Below are 15660 nucleotides of genomic sequence, written 5' to 3'. Positions count from 1 at the left end.
TTGAAGAGCTGAAAATTGAGGCCTTGTTTAGGGCATTAAATGAGTGCAGTAGAATGGCCTCGAGCTGGGAGAGATGGCGCGACATCGTGAACGCATCAAGTCTGCCCCTTCCAACACTACATGACGATCACGACCACTCTGTCAAGAGTGACACGAGTGAGAAGAAGAAGTTTAGCGGCTACCCATTCTACCACCATCAACGCTTCTAAAAAGTATGCATCATTGTAGGATTGATGTAGCACAGATACGTAGTCTAATTCATGTCAATTCACCTAATCTTTTTTTTTCAGTATGGCAATCGCCTTCCTGTGATGCCATTGTTGCCAGTTTAGAATTTATAAAAACCAAATATTTTATGAAAAATACGCTGGAATGAAATGAAGTTTACTGATTTGGAATTTTCTGAATTGAAAAATTGATTTGAAATTCTATGAAACAGTATGAAAGAAGATGAGATGAAACGAAATAGCGGTCAATGAAACGGTAGCAATTTACTAAGACTTCATTATTTTTACACAGCTTCGATCCTCGCGTTCCAGCTCCTTTTATTTTTTAAGGGATTTTATGACCTGGTAACTGAGACCTTTAAGTCATGTCTTATTTTAATTTATATTCATATTTTTATGAAAAATGATATTATGGAGTGAAATGAAATGAAGATGATTAATTTGAGACATTAATCAACTGGGATGAAATTAAATGATATGAAATGAGATGATAAGGGATGAAATATAATCTCAGTAAAATGGTGGTCATTTATTAAGATTTTTTCGGTGGTCTTTTTGGAGGATACCGAGAAGCTACGTTCAGCGGCTTTATTTCATTTTCCCACATATGTGCACTTTCACAGATATTAAACAGTTAATAAACCACCGTTATTACACATTTAATCCCGAACAAACACTAAATAGACAAAATAAAACAAATCACACAACTTCACTCCTCGCGTTCCCGCCAAAAAGTTCCCAAAAACTCCTTAATCACTTGTTACCACAGTTGCGACACTAATAAAATATTAGCACAGATAAATAATAAATTTTTACTGGTGGTAGGACCTCTTGTAAGTCCGCACGGGTAGGTACCACCACCCCGCCTATATCTGCCGTGAAGCAGTAATGCGTTTCGGTTTGAAGGGTGGGGCAGCCGTTGTGACTATACTGAGACCTTAGAACTATATCTCAAGGTGTGTGGCGCATTTACGTTGTAGATGTCTATGGGCTCCAGTAACCACTTAACACCAGGTGGGCTGTGAGCTAGTCCACACATATAGGCAATAAAAAAAAAAAACAGAAATACGCAGAAACCATTTAGTTAATCTATGGAACTATTAATATAATCTGAGCTACTACTAAAAAAAAGTGATCAAATACCTCAGAGCACCGCAAGAATACATTGACCTAACATGATATAACATTACTATAGTAAATTAATAATTATTCATTTCGCGTATTCTATTTTTAAAACTATATTCAAGGAACGGAGCCGGTGAGAAACAGGCGGGTAACTAAGTAACGGACATGGACGATAAAATATCTATTAAGCGTCTTTAATAAAGTAGTCAAACTTCTATGGAATCGTATTTTTAAAGTTACGCCTAACGAAGTTGTGGAAACTTAATGCAGATAAGGGTTTTGTTGTGACCTACAATGACTACCTACCACGACTGCTCTGCCAAGAGCAACCGACTATGATGATGACAGTGACAACAATTTAGAAGATTCTACATAATAATATAATGATGGTGTAAATTTGTCTATCGCACACTTTTAAATGCAAACCTTGTACATTTCGTTCAGGCGATTGAGATTTGTTTTATCTTTACAAATTAATAAGGCCAATAACAAAAAAATCAGTTATAACATCGCAAGCACGTGATAGATGAGTTCCTCGACGTATAAATTATTTGGTTCAGGACAGACTTCAATCCTTAAATAAATTTCATGCTCTACCTATGAAAAAAGAAACGGTTCGCCCTAGAAAAACCGTATCATCATACATATACCGAGTCAGCCAAGTTGAACTACCCCAAAACGTTCAGCTGAGACTTAAAAGTACATTCAGGATGTCTGATTTTGTATAAAGACAACGATGAATACATTAATGATGTCGGCAACGCATACAAAACGGTTGCATCTCACGCTATTTTGCTATATATCTATAAATGTATGTATGTCAGAGTTAATCGATTTCCACGGATATGCGACGTCACTTGTTTTATTAGAATGGCAACACTGCACAAAACGACTGACGTTTTACAAGTTGTCAGTTGTCAATGTCAAGGTATCAGTCAGTAGTGCGTGTGAGCATTTGCCTGTGCGCAACGTACTAACCGATTAAAATAAAACACCATGTCGAGCGACGATGGCGGCCATTTAAATGGCAATTAATTGAAATCTGCGACACTTCTGCGACAGTCACCTCTTTGAAGGCAAATGAACTTATTGACGATGGGGGTTTAACTTTCTTTTTTCTTTTCTACCTATTCACTGGTAGCCTAAGAGGCTATTCCAGCTACGCCCGGACGGGTAGGTGAGCTCACGGGCTCAACCTGAGAGAATTCGCTAACACTAGCCTTAGCAAGAGCAGTGATCCGCTGAATCTACCACCGAATCGGAATCGCGACCCACTGAGAAGATCTGGCGAGAAACTCAGTGGGCTGAGTCTATGGGTTAGTTCGCTCGTCACACAATGCACATTAACGATTCCCAAACAGTCAAGCCAGTGATTTCAGATGAATTTTTGAAGATTGGTACATACAAAGCCCGCTACTGTGTTAGCTTCTACTCACAGGCGAGGCTATATGAAGCCGTCAGCGCAAAAGTGGCCTAAGCTTACCATAATTAGTATAGAGGCTATTAGGTTTGAATTTTCACGAATTTGAATTTGAGCAGGCAAAAAAACAATACTTGCAAAAATTATGTTTACAAGGCTATCTGTTATCTATGGGTGAAACTATAGATAGGCCGGTTTTGCATCAAAATTTATTATTTATCTATACATATAAAAATGAATTGCTATTCGTTAGTTTCGTTAAAACTCGAGAACGGCTGGACCGATTTGGCTAATTTTGGTCTTGAGTTATTTGTGAAAGTCCAGAGAAGGTTTCAAAGGTAAATAAATATGAAAATGCTGAGAATTAAATAAAAATACCAATTTTGTTTTTCCTTTGATGTGTCCCTCGTTGGACGGATTTTTTTTGTTTGTTTTAAGTTTATTTTATACAAAAGTTTAGGTCTTTTATTTATCGATTCAAGCACTACGAAGTTTGCCGGGTCAGTTAGTTTTAAATAAATTCCAATATACGTCATATAAGCTTGAACATAAAAAATTGTGGCTTAGGCCACTTTTGCGCTGATGGCCTCATATCCAGTCGCGAATGTCCCGGTGGCTAATAGCACAGCGATTACCGTCTTCAAACTCTTATTTATAACTGTATGTAAATGACGGCTCAGTGTGAAACGACCGATTAGGTCGACGCGCGTTCTGTGAGGAGTGCGTTGAGTCTCTCGATTGATCATTCGGGACATCTGTATACCAGAATGCGATGTGAACGACACAATTGTCAAGAAAACAATTAAAAAAAAAATGTGCACGCATCACTGACTATAACGTCCATGTAGGTTCGCATTTTAAAGGATCGATTAAAACCGGATATTCACAGACGAGCATGCTGCGATACAAGTTGTTTAGTTCGTGGAGCCTTTTTGTCTCAACGATTACGTACGTTTTTTTATTGAAGACTGGTCTTTTATTTAGCCATTAGTATTTTATTACAGTTTTCCTATAGATTTATGCGTTATTAATCAATTTTAATCAGATGCACTGTAGGACAGTCACTATGTCACTGTCACTCTGCTAACGGTTTTGTAAAGCATGAGCACTTATGAACATACTTCACATTGTCAATATATAAATTTTTTCTACTCTATAAACAAGTTCACGGATAACTTGGTGTTAAGTGGTTGCTGGAGCCCATGGACATCAACAACGTGAATGCCGTCAGCCACCTCGAAACACGAGTACTAAGTCTCGGAAATAAACGAAGTGGTGGTACATACCCATAGGCTCATAAAACACCCTAAAACCAGTAGGTACTTCGAAAAAATACTACCACTTGACTATGTCGAGGAGTGCGACTTTTTTATTGCCCTTGAAGGGCATACGAGGATACGGCCCACCTGATGATGAGTGGTTACCGTCGCCCATAGACTTCAGCAATGCCAGGGGCAGAGCCAAGCCGCTGCCTACCATTTGATACTCTCCACAAGCCTCGTTTGAAGAAGGACATGTTATAGCGCTCGGGAAACACCGTGGAGAGGAGCTCATTCCATAGCCGGATGGTACGTGGCAGAAAAGACCTCTGGAAACGCACTGTGGATGACCGCAGTAGCTCCAGGTAGTATGGATGAACTCTACTCCACTGGCGAGCGGTGCGATGGTAAAAACGGGTATCATCTCGAATAATTCCTCAGAGCACTCCCCATGGAACATACGGTACAAAATAAAGAGGGAACCGATCGCATCGCAATACTGCAGTAATATTTAATTCCGTCGAAGGTAATGTATCCTGCATCTGACATTACTGCTTAACACAGCACTCAATCGAATGCGAACAAGGCGACGCGTGCGCTCTTATCACGCAGCAGGTGCGTGGTTTTTATTGCTTAGATGGCTAGACGAGCTCACAGCCCACCTGGTGTTAAGTGGTTACTGGAGCCCATAGACAACTACAACGTAAATGCGCCACCCACCTCGAGATATAAGCTCTAAAGTCTCAAGTATAGCTACAACAGCTGCCCCACCCTTCAAACCGAAACGCATTACTGCTTCACGACAGAAATAGGCAGGGCGGTGGTGCCTACCCGCGCGGACTCACAAGAGGTCCTACCACCAGTTATTACGCAAATTATAATTTTGCGGGATTGATTTTTAATACACGATGCTATTTCTTCACCGTGGAAGTCAATCGTGAACATTTGTTGAGTACGTATTTCATTAGAAAAATTGGTACCCGCCTGCGGGATTCGAACACCGGTGCATCGCTTCAACACGAATGCACCGGACGTCTTATCCTCTAGGACACGACGACTTACTAACTATCTTCACTTAAGATCGCGGACTAACACTGGTTTTTCTTTTTAATATCTATTTATTTCCTCCACATTAAGACCGTGGTAGGTATTATTAATTGATGTTTAAAACTTTGCCGTAAACAATTTCGGTGCGTAATTAAGCTTCAACTTCAATTGGGGTTGGAATTAAGTTGGCCATTACTAGGTCTGCCGTCGGTATATCTATACAAAAGCTGTACGTGTTTCATCTCAGTTTTTTTTTTTGCTTAGATGGGTGGTCGAGCTCACAGCCTACCTGTTGTTAAGTGGTTACTGGAACCCATAGACATCTACAACGTAAATGCGCCACGCACCTTGAGATATAAGTTCTAAAGTCTCAGTATAGTTACAACGGCTGCCCCACCCTTCAAACCGAAACGCATTACTGCTTCACGGCAGAAATAGGCAGGGTGGTGGTACCTACCCGCGTGGACTCACAAGAGGTCCTATCAAATTAAACGTGCTTAATGCAGCTAAGGTGTCGCAAACAGTTAATCCTTAAGCCTGTGATAGGAGTTCGTAGCTGGATGGTGTCGGCACTGCCCTATCTCTTCTCATGGGTGTCTCAAGAAGCAACTAAGACGTTGTCCTTCTTATCAGGAGTAGGATGTCCTTCTTCAAACGAGGCTTGTGGTGAGTACGGTAGGCAGCGGCTCGGCTCTGCTTGGCATTGCTGTAGTCCATGGGTGACGGTAACCACTCTCCATCAGGTGGACCGTATGCTGGTCTGCCTACAAGGGCAAAAAATACCCCCTTTGTCGCCACATGCCCGACTTTGAATTAGAAGGTTTTCTAGTTTCTTCGGCAAGCAACACGCCTAAGTAGCTCGTTTCGTCTATCAGACAATTAAAATTAAGACGATAGTTGTACATATAACTCTCTTATATCATAACATTGATGATAGGCCCACTTAGACAATGTTCCCAGTTTCCACGGATTAGTATTGAAATCCTGGCAACATTTGTCGGGAAACTACCGAAATTCTGATTTAATTTGAAATTACTTTCTCGGTATAATCTTGCGTTTTTTTATTGTAATTAATATGATTCTCTTAACGTGAAGATGGAGAGCTTATGGTTCTGTGTGAAAAGTAATGAATTTTTTTTATAGAAGATTTGACAGTAGTTAATAATGTATTCAAATGTCGACGAATAACGCGTCAATCGAACGCGCCCACTGAAATAGCAATGTGCTCGATACATCGGTATAATGTAATGACAATAAAGAAAAAGAGATTAAACCGTATAAGCAGCTTAAGCTTAATTATGTACGTAATTAATACGCACTTGACAAATATTCACGATTGACTTCCACGGTGAAGGAATAACATCGTGTAATAAAAATCAAACCCGCAAAATTATAATTTGCGTAATTATTAGTGGTAGGATCTCTTGTGAGTCCGCGCGGGTAGGTACCACCACCCTGCCTATTTCTGCCGTGAAACAGTAATGCGCTTCAGTTTAAGGGTGGGGCAGCCGTTCTAACTATACTGAGACCTTAGAACTTATATTTCAAGGTGGGTGGCGCATTTACGTTGTCTTGAAATGTCTATGGGTTCCAGTAACCACTTAACACCAGATGGGCTGTGAGCTCGTCCACCCATCTAAGCAAAAAAAAAAAAAAATATACCACTCGCAAAAATAGAAGGAAATACGATGTTATAATTCAGATGTCAGATGTCGACATGCTCGTGATGTTGTCCATGAACTCAATTGACCATCAGCAGTCCGCTTGCAAGTTTCTTTTGGTAAAACCGAATAAAACTAATGTAAATAACTCATACTTGATCGGTAAAAAAGTAACTAAGAACCAAAAATGGCAAAGCTGTTATACCATAGTGAGTGAGGTAGCAGTAATCTTAGCGAATAGACATGTTTTATAATTAGAATTATACGTTGAGAATCGACAACGATCCGCCATTAATAGATAAAACTAGGAAACAGAATGTTGTAAGCAAACGAAAAACGTCTTTCCCGTTCTAATCATAAAGGCTAGTCGAGGCGCAAAACCATTGTTTGCTTGCTAACTTTGAAATGTCAAACCTTAACCTCAAAACCGTGACGCCATTTTACCCGCCTTCGACGATCTTCGGTCGCGTTCGGAAGCGCTCGTGTAACTGGTTTAACGTGGACCCCGGTCGTGTTCGCGTTTGAAACATTATTACTGCGAGTTGTAGGTCAAGTTTAGTTGGTCAGTTTGCGGGAAGGGTGCCGAGATAAGGACACCTTGTATCATGAACTATCTGATATTGGCGAGGTCTCGGTATTGAGTACGCTTATTGCACATTTAATTTAATTTGCTAATTTATTGTTGTTTTATTTGCATTTAGGTTGTTGTTGGTGACTTCACGCTTGCTTGTACATCGTGGGGTACGCAGAGAGGCTTAAATTTTGCGTTTTATTTGAAAAAGACAATTATTTTTTTTGTATTGAGATGTCACCATCTTGACCATAAAAATACTTTTAAAAATGATTTTGTCTAAAATACAAAAAAAAGCGCTTAAAATGTAACAGCTTATGGCATCACTAAAAATCGCATGTTCCGTTACAACTCTCGGATCGTGGAATAGAAACCGTTATTCTTAGAAAGTTCATAATTTATGAACTCGGCTTAGAAAGCCGCTGTGGCCTTGGACATCACCAATAACGTAGCGTGAATGCCTGTGAGACTGCCAGCTTTTACGTGGAGAAACAAAATTGTATATAATTATTATGTGGAGCATACTTTTATTCGTGAGCCCACAGGTGCACTGCGGGGGTGAGGGGAAGGGGAAAGAGAGGGAGGGAGAATGTCATCGCTCTGACGAAAATGCCATTCTTCTATTTTCAAACGTCCCATGTAAACGCAATCGTTTCCATTTTTAAATCCACAATCGCACACTCGTAAAGTTGAATTTCGAACGATGATCGTGAATGTTGAGGAAAAAAAGATTCAAACGAAAATGAGCTTTAGCATTCTAAGTCGGTTACGACGTTATCATTTCCAGATCCTTTATTTTTCCATGCGAGATTGGTTTAGAAGGTCGTAAGCGAGGGGAGCGTTAAAGACGGTTATCGTTCGAAATTTAATTCAAAAATGACTTGGCGAGCCTAATGACAAGGTTAGGTCGAAACCGGTTCTAAACATTCTCTCGGCCGTTAGTGAATAGACGAAAAAAAAAATATCGGCCGCCATCTTGTCGTGGGATGATTAGTTTTCTTGCTGTATATGTAATTACGTATTAGGCGTAGTTGTCGTTCGAGCGGATGTCTTGCATTTAATATTATTAGGTTGGTAATGGTTTTGACGCGACTTTCGAAATGGCGGTAATAATATTTTTAGGTTATATTTTCTGTCACTAATAAAAATGTCTGAATTTTGTGTGTTCATTTTCATCGTGTGTTACGCAAATTATGCTTGAGAATGAAACAAAAAGGTAGGTCATTATTTTATTAGTTATGGATACATATAATCACAGAAATGTTCGTATTGAAATGGTTTTTTAAGCGAGGCGGTTTTTAAATAGAAATTATTTGTATCTACAGTCACAACTTCTCTACCAGAATATATATATTAACAATTGCTTTAACCAACTGTCTTAAGGCTATAAATGATTACTTCCGGGCAACCTAGGATGTAATAATTATTATCGAGAGGTAAAAGAAAGGATATTTGGTTTAAACAACATTTTTGCAACTTTACTGGAGAGCCATTTAAAGGTTAAAATTTGAAAAAAAATATTTTAACTTAAATAACTATTTTACCTATTTGAATTGGGTAAACATAATTGAAGTTCAATTAAAAAAATCGAATTATTGATACTAATACCAAATAGAATGGTGAAGGAACACTACTTATCTGCTTAGTGCTGTTTGCATCATTATCATTTATAATTTCCATACTCTTGATTTATTATATGTACCTATGTAAGTATATTACTACGTTTTGTATGTAAGTATGTATATTGGTATATAAATCAGTTAGCTATATATTTCATATTATATGTAAGCGGTATATATCTGTTTATTGTATGTATATATTTTCTATATTAATATATTGTCTTTAGTACCTACCTGCAATATTTTTATATTTTCCAGAATTTCTCTAAATTAAACGGTTGTCTGGAAGAGATCGCTTTTAGCGATGATACCGCCTATTATACAAATGTATCTGCTTTTTGACTGTTTTTTTGAATGTGAATTGTGTTTTGGTGTGCAATAAAGTGTATTACCTCCCTCCCTCCCTCCCAAATAAAATGAACTTTTAATTACAAAGATAAATGTCCAAAGCCTTTCACTCCTCGATATTAAACTTATAAAAACAAAGTATTTTGAAGATAACGATTACGCTTACAACAGAATTACGATATTAATTAATCTCTTGAGGCTTTTTCTGTCGATGTCCATGGACATCACGACACGAACGCAATATCCGTCTTGAGATTTGAGGTCGAACTCTCAAACGTACAGCCACCGTACTAGCTCAAGCCGCTACCAGTAATTTCCATTTGGGTGTCGCAGTTAATACCTTACGAGGATCCTTTGATTGTCCAACATTGGGTCCAACGTTGGCGATCGCATGTCCGCTGCATTATCGATCGAGCGCCCTCGAAAACTAACCCTTTCAATTATTAACCAAAAACGCCTTTCGACAATTTTGTACGCGATCAATATTATTTCATTCGAACATCGAAAGGGACATTGCCTTCTGTTAGCCAAACGTGCGCTACTAATAGTTTTGACTTGGCGACCATAGTTCCCCATACCTAGCCACTGCTATCGATAATGCATGTCTTGTGCGTTGGCTTATTACAGCTTTCAGAGCGCGACTAAAGCTCTAAATACAGTCACCGGTGGTAGGACCTCTTGTGAGTCCGCGCGGGTAGGTACCACCACCCTGCCTGTTTCTGGCGTGAAGCAGTAATGCGTTTCGGTTAGAAGGGTGGGGCGGTCGTTGTAGCTACTCTTGAGACCTTAGAACTTATATCTCAAGGTGGGTGGCGCATTTACGTTGTAGATGTCTATGGGCTCCAGTAACCACTTAACATCAGGTGGGCTGTGAGCAATTGACGTTAGCAAACGAAATCGAATTACAGTTCTTAGGACGGAGGCACCGCTCTTCAAGAAGGCTGGTTGATAAGTGTGATGGCGTCTACGCGCCTCCATCGGCTAGGCTCTGTCGTAGCACGAAGTTAGCCGAACTCCGACGATACCGCGATCGTGCTGCCATCTCTCGGGAATCGTGCTGCGTTTCGTTTAGCTACCCCAAACTAATGACCGTCTCCAACATATACCTATAGCTAAATAACGGAATCTTTGAATGCCATTTTCATTGACTTCAAGACGTCCAATTGACTTGTAAATTCGCACACGCATCAAGGACCGATAGCAAAACAACAATTTTATAACTTCGCTTTAATACCAGGATAAAATAAAGGATTCCGTTTCGGTTTATTAATATGTATTATCTATTTTTTTTAATATTTCAGAACACAATGTATTTTGGCGTCCCATCCAAATTTCCTCGTAATGATTCAAATTTGACAATTAGTACGTCACGCTTATCATTGTTATTATGAATCAAACAATCCTGAGCGCAAAATAAATTTGAATGTTTCCTGTTTTGTAAGCGCTACTTGCACAGCGCTGGTAGAATGTGTTTAGCTGTATTGCCTGGCCAATGGGTTCGATTTTCGGTCGACGAGCTAACAGCCCACCTGGTGTTAAGTGGTTACTGGAGCCCATAGACATCTACAACGTAAATGCGCCACCCACCTTGAGATATAAGTTATAGGGTCTCAAGTATAGTTACAACGGCTGCCCCGCCCTTCAAACCGAAACGCATTACTGCTTCACGGCAGAAATAGGCAGGGCGGTGGTACTTACCCGCGCGGACTCACAAGATGCTAGTAGTTACGCAAATTATAATTTTGCGGATTTGATTTTTATTACACGATGTATTTATTAAGCACACAATACACATCACCTGCTAAAAATATACACAATAAATAATAACAATTAAAAATCTGGCTTGCAACATAAGCCATGTGCGCACGACTAAACAAGACAAATGTGCTGAGTTTGTACACAATGGCCCTTACAACTATAGTAATAAGCAGTTGAGCTCGTGACCGGATGGTGGGTGATCGCCGATGCTCAAAGACACGATCATATTTGACGACGTAAGATATTTAGTTCGAATGACAACGCCCGAAATAAGACCAGAAAGATCGCGGAGAGGTTATCTGCTATCATCCTACCCACATTGTTCAGAATGTGTCACAGTCAGTCAGATTAAACCGGTCACCGTCCTCGTCAAACCTGTCGCTTGCGACGAAGGGCTCGACGAGTGAATTAACCCACAGACACAGCCCACTGAGTTTCTCGCCGGATCTTCTCAGTGGGTCGCGTTTCCGATCGAGTGGTAGACTCTGTGAAGCACAGCTCTTGCTAGGGCCAGTATTAACAACACCTTCGGTTTGAGCCCCGAGAGCTCACCTACACGTTAGGGTAACGCTGATATAGCCTTTCAAAGCCATCAGCATTGGTAGGAAAAAAAAAACAGTAAACATTTTGAAAAAATCCTGACCCGACATGTTCCGACGCCTACATTACAGCTGACAATCCTTTCCTATCCATAACGAGCTATCTGACCTATATAATAAAAAAAAATCATAATAAAAAAATATGAATGTTTTTTTCTAACAATCATCACATTACGAGCTCACATAACTGATGATTAACGACTAAAGCTATTAGCCAAATTCAACGAATGGACATATACTGAACCAAAACACATCGTAAAACAATAGCTTGCTTTAAAACAAATTTACCTATATAATTAAATAAAATAAAAAATTAAAATTAAGTCTGTTATTTGAAAGTTAAACTATAGATACGGTACTCGTAATTCTAGAGTACTGGAACAGTTCTTAGTGTTTCCGTTTTCTACATCGTATTAAATGGACGAAATAGATGTTAATGTTGAGTGGTCACCATAGGCTGTAAGCATCCTGAATCCGTCACTAACGTAGGGAGATAAGGTCGAAATTTCAATTGGATTGACGACTGCCCCCAAGAGATCCATCGCGAATTGCTGCTTTGGGCTGTGAAAAGGGCGTATTGGTAGTGCTAGATGCTCATCTTGCATCGATCAAGTCAATACTGGACATTAGTTCAGTACGTATTGCCATTGAAATTTTGAAATCGGCACACGAAGCGACTTTAAAGACATGAGTAGCTAAAAAAAGTCATTTTATAATTTACTAGCGACCCGCCCTCGCTTCGCTTCGGAAACTGTAATTTATTATTGATTTCTCCACTATTTAATGGATGTTATTATACATATAAAGCTTCCTCTTTAATCACTCTATCTATTAAAAAAAACCGCATCAAAATCCGTTGCGTGGTTTTAAAGATTTAATAAGCATACATAGGGATATAGGTACAGAGAAAGCGACTTTGTTTTATACTATGTAGTGAGGACATGAGTTGATGAAAGTGAAGAGAGAGAGAAAGAGAATACACTTTATTGTACACCAACACAATTTAAATTCAAAAAAAACAGTCAAAAAGCACATACATTTGTACAATAGGCAATTGAAAGGGATTTGATACAATTTGTATCATACTGAAAACTGGCAACAAACTTTTGTTACTTGTTTTTAAGGTATTAGCGTTTGTAGCTGTTATTTTTATTATTTTAAATGTGAAATCATAGTACCTCCATTTTCTTACAAAAAAAAATAATCTCATGTCACTTTCATTGAACGTGATAATATTTTTTCTTCGCACATAACTCTTTCATCATATACGATTTCTAAAAATAGCCTTTTATTATGGAGTCTTAGGGTCTAATATGGTCTATAGAGCCTGGTACACTCATGTAAACAGCCGCCAACTGCCGATTTGATCTGGTCGGTCCATCGCATGGGCACCCTTCCACGCGGTCTGGTGCCTTCTACTTTGCCCTGAACGACAAGGCGCTCTATGGAGTCATTTCCTCGCCGGGAGACATGTCCAAAAAATTGTAGTATGCGTCCATGCACAAGCGCCGAAAGACGCTGCTTAATGCCGAGTTCTTGAAGAATGGAGATATTGGTGCGGAGTGGCGGTTCCTCGTGAGGCGCATAGCATCTGCCCACAGCAATGATGCTGGACGACGACCACGACCGCTCTGATAAGAGTGTTACGACATACGAGATGGTCTACAGGCATATAAAACCTTCATTCAATGTAATAACTCAAAAATCTTAAAAATTGTACTTAACCCCTTCTTCGTCCGCTCGTCTTTTCAATTAATTTAGTTCTTGTTCCTACGCGTCTAATATACCTAACTAAAGTTTCCTTGTTTTTCGGCAATATATTTAATTTAATTGCAATGCGTTGACCGCATAAACACTCATAGGGATTTCCCTAATTCAAAACGATTGAATCGCCCAAAATAATTTTGTTCCGAAAATTTACGTCCTAAAAACATAGTACATAACAATATGTACTCAACAAATGTTCACGATTGACTGCCACGGTGAAGGAACAACATCGTGTAATAAAAATCACAAAATATTTTGCGTAATCACTGCTGCTAGGACCTCTTGTGAGTCCGCGCGTGTAGGTACCATCACGCCGCCTATTTCTGCCGTGAAGCAGTAATGAGTTTCGGTTTGAAAGGCGGAGCAGCCGTTGTAACTATACTGAGAGCTTAGAACTTATATCTCAGAGTGTCTATGGGCTTCAATAACCACTTAACACCAGGTGGACTGTGAGCTCGTCCACACATCTAAGCAATTAAAAAAAAAAGTCCCAGTCAACATTGCATCGTTGAGATTGTATTGAATTCAGCTTCAGTTCCTATCGGACTCCATACTGTATGCAGCTAACTGTGTTGGCTCGAAGGCCAATGCATCCGCAGCATCGCGTATGTTCAAAGCGAGCGCGAACGAAAAACAACAGAACAGTTCGTCAACCCGAAACCAGTGCACGCGAAAAACAACGAAAAACCCTCCCAGCCCGATAACCGAGAAGGGTCATAATCGTTTGCCTTTAAGTACAGAAGCGAAGTTCGCATACGCGATGTCGAGTCGCGCACTAGGAATGCGACCGGCTCGCGGCTGATTTCGTTTCGCTCCAATCAAGTTCATAGATTAAGATAGGCGCTTACGCAGAGCCGTCATCCGATTGATAGGCGTTAAGAAACATCGCGCAACTTTGACAAACAATGGCACGTCTTATCGTATAGCACTCACCTAGACAAAGCGCAGTATTTGTCCATTCACGACGTGCTCCATTCCGGATTCAAACGTTTCTTAATAAGAACATATAGTTCGCAAAATACACTCTGATTAAACTAACTATTTTAATTAACTTAGTTTGCACTGTATCATCACAATATTCTTCAAGTTTTTTTTTGTACGGCCAAGGCACTAAAGTCTAAATCACAATATTGAGCAAAGTGAAAGAGGAGCGAAAATTAATTAGTTTCACTTTATGAGGTCATCGAACGCGCGCTGCGTTGTATGAACGGATTCGAAAATGGAACGCTTCGAAGTGGTTCGCACAGAGTTCGGCTGGTCGCGTTTCGGCGGGACTCGAGGCCGAATCGGGACACATTCGGTGGTTTTTCGGCGGTTTTCGTTTCGTTAGGGGGACGCGAGGCGCGTGCGGGGACAGCTCGCGCGCAACTGAAGATCGCCGTAGGTAAAGTTTGGAATTACAAAAAAAAAAAAAAGTATCACCACCGCTAGCTCAATTTTCTGCGCTACGAGCCGGCCGCGGTTCCGCCGCGCCAAAAACGCGTCACATCACACATCATAAATACATTGTACGTTAATACGTCCACGAGGTTCCTGCCATTGTTGTGACAGGTCCGTGAATTACAATATTTACGACCGTGTGTACTACTACTACACACAGTCGCGTTGAGCACACGATCCGTCCAGAGGGCGCCACTAGTTCCGCTGAGATGTCACGCCGATTCGAAAAACAAAAAAAAAAACGAACGAAAAAAAAAAAAAAGAAACCGCCGTCAACAAAACAAGCCAGCACGACGCGTAAACACAACGAAATTACTGAATAGTGAATGCCACTTTTCATTATTATTTCTCTATGCACCGGCCGACGTCACCGAAATAGCAGACGCGCGAAGATATATACCGGTCTCTGTCGCGCGCGCGCTCCCGACCATTCCGCTCCTAAATTCGAACATTCGGAATTCGAATTCGAACTGTCATCTTATGGCTTATTAATTATAGTCGGGCGTTATTAGCGCGCCGCTGCATAGATCGTGCGGACATGCACGGGCCTGCAGTTGTACTGAGGGCGCTCGCTAGGTGACATTCGCGGGGGCTTACTTTAACTCGCAAGTTCAGACGGATGTGTGGCGTCAATAAACCGAACGCGATGCTCGTCGCTCGTAATGTGTTAACTATGTAATTTCGTATCGGTCAGCTGCGGAGGTACGCGTTCGTACCGGACCCGGTGAAGGCCGGCGTAGGACGAGTCGCCGACACGAGAATAAACCCCCGAATCAGGGAACAATGTAAATGTGCCATGACGCCATGTTTTTTTCTTCT

The 15660-nt window shown here is 40.4% G+C and overlaps 1 protein-coding gene across 2 annotated transcripts in view; it reads right to left on the bottom strand.

The window, feature by feature from the left end:
- The window catches only part of Eip93F (Ecdysone-induced protein 93F), a 199842-nt gene extending 184393 nt beyond the window's left edge, over positions 1-15449 (bottom strand). Inside the window, exons 1-2 of one of the 2 annotated variants that reach the window (XM_089738809.1) lie at positions 15242-15449; positions 14335-14518 (exon numbers count right to left, since the gene is read on the bottom strand). The gene's annotated coding sequence lies outside the window, so the exon portion shown is untranslated. Of the gene's footprint in view, positions 1-14334; positions 14870-15241 lie in introns of those variants that run through there. The other variant, XM_028172285.2, reaches the window with a different exon arrangement.
- Positions 15450-15660: the final 211 nt, after the last annotated feature.

The sequence above is a fragment of the Bombyx mandarina genome, chromosome 26 (genome assembly GCF_030267445.1).
Source record: "Bombyx mandarina strain Sakado chromosome 26, ASM3026744v2".
NCBI classification, from domain to species: domain Eukaryota; kingdom Metazoa; phylum Arthropoda; class Insecta; order Lepidoptera; family Bombycidae; genus Bombyx; species Bombyx mandarina.
The sequence above is the reverse complement of the archived record's forward strand: the minus strand, read 5'-3'. Positions and strand labels throughout refer to the sequence as shown.